Raw genomic sequence first — 2379 nt, 5'->3', positions numbered from 1 at the left:
TTGCTGCCCTCCCCGGCTCGGCGCGGTGGATGTCCTGATTAGGCCTTGAGGGGCTCCTCCCCGGGGATAGCGAATGGGGGGCGGGGGGTAGTGGACATTTAGCGAGGGACCGTAACCCACCCCCCGACCTTGCCAGAAGGACAATGAATGTTTAGCAGCTGATTAGGGCGCCGGGCAGCGCTGCGCTCTTGAGGTTAACCTCTTAGGTGCCGTCTGTCCCAGCAGAACCGGTCACTGCTGCCGTGGTGGGAAGCGAGATGTAAGATATATATATATATATATAGGCCAGCGTCACTTGAGAGTCAGTAGTCAGCTGCAAGATGGACATTGCATGCGCTTGTATAAAAGCACCCTACCGTACGCTTTACCGTGTTTTTACCGCAGTATACCACACTTTTCTCTGATTTTACTATTGCCCAACACACAACACTTGACACGCTATACTTCACAGTTCTTTTCAAGGTAACTAGGTACACTTTTAGTGTCATTTGGGACAAACGTGGCCCATTATATTGGGTTTGCAAATCAATCATTTTCGATATGGGGGCATAACGTGTATGGGACAGAGCTTTGCCACAATTGGATCCGTGTGATGCTCATATGCAGGCTTAGACAACTGAATAATATGCGATGTAAGACTTTTTAGCCGCCAGTAATGTGTAAACTACTGATAAACCACTTCATCGGAGCTAACACAAATCCAAACAGCAGCAGTAGTGTATATAGCGCCTTGCATATTACATTAATGAGATATTTACGGAATTCCTGCTAATCTTATTATTTATGTATGTTTATTTCTGCGACCTTCCCAGTATTAAAACCGTATCCTCTTAATTTATACCATTCCCCAATTTAAATCACCTTCATTAGGGCTACATTATATAATGTACACTTAGAGCTGTGGTCAAATGTTTAGTGAAAGGAGTATATTGTGACAACTGTACTTTGTCCCTTGAGCTAATCCATTAATAACGATGTGTTATTTTCTGTTGAACATGGAAACTGAATGATTATGGCAGGAAAAAGCGCACGAACGAATACAAACAAACGCAAAAAGACGTTTCCTGCGACTTTATGAATGAGATGTGGGAGTCACCACTCGCGTCCCAACAGACGGCCAGGCGTTTACAAACGGATTTCTCTTTTAGAAACAGCAGGTATGTGGGAGATGTCCTGGATTAGGGTTTCTGTATTAATGCCCCTCTTCCTCCCGTGTTAAGCAAATTGCCGGTTTTCCAGAAGGGACGCGTGTGCCCCCTTTGAAGATCAGTTTATTGGGTTTCTTTGTATTTCCTTCCGAGACATTTGGCCCTTTTTACTTCCCTTCTTCTCCGCTCACAATAGGCGTGTGCCGACATTGAAGATGGTGCATTGTCCTGTGGGCAAGCAGCTGACAGATTTCTTCACTTCACAGGAGCTTTCGCCACTCCCCTTCTCTTTACAAACACACACACACTCACACACACAGACAGACACGCACTCACACACACACACACACACACACACACAGACAGACAGACAGACACACACACACACTCACACACACAGACAGACACGCACTCACACTCACACTCACACTCACACACACACACAGACAGACACGCACTCACACTCACACACTCACACAGACAGACAGACACGCACTCACACACTCACACACTCACACAGACGGACAGACTCACACACACACACTCACACACACAGACAGACACGCACTCACACTCACACACTCACACAGACAGACAGACTCACACTCACACACACACTCACACACTCAAACACACAGACAGACACGCACTCACACTCACACTCACACACTCACACACACAGACAGACACGCACTCACACTCACACTCACACACTCACACACACAGACAGACAGACATGCACTCACACAGACAGACACACACACAGACAGACAGACACGCACTCACTCACACACACAGACAGACACGCACTCACACACACACACACTCATACACACAGACAGACAGACTCACACTGACATACACACACTCACACACACACACACACACACACACTCACACTCACAGACAGACACACACTCACACAGACAGACAGACTCACACTCACACACACACACTCACTCACACACTCACACAGACACACACGCACACACACACGCACACGCACACACACACACTGGGCTGGAGGGGGCAGCGAGGTGTAAGTGTCAGCCTTAACGACCACAAAGCCGGCCGGCCCTGTGTCTCAAGGGGAGCGGGCAGGGGGCAGAAGAGTGACCCCAGTTATTGTCCACCTCGCTTTGGTTGGAGAGGAGGACTGACCCTTAGTAATCCTGTCCAACCCCCTACTGACAGGCCGGCTGTCTGACTCCTCGCTGTTCGGAAGCAGGGA

Source organism: Amia ocellicauda, chromosome 14 (genome assembly GCF_036373705.1).
Source record: "Amia ocellicauda isolate fAmiCal2 chromosome 14, fAmiCal2.hap1, whole genome shotgun sequence".
Taxonomy (NCBI): Eukaryota; Metazoa; Chordata; class Actinopteri; order Amiiformes; family Amiidae; genus Amia; species Amia ocellicauda.
This window is presented reverse-complemented; position numbering follows the sequence as displayed.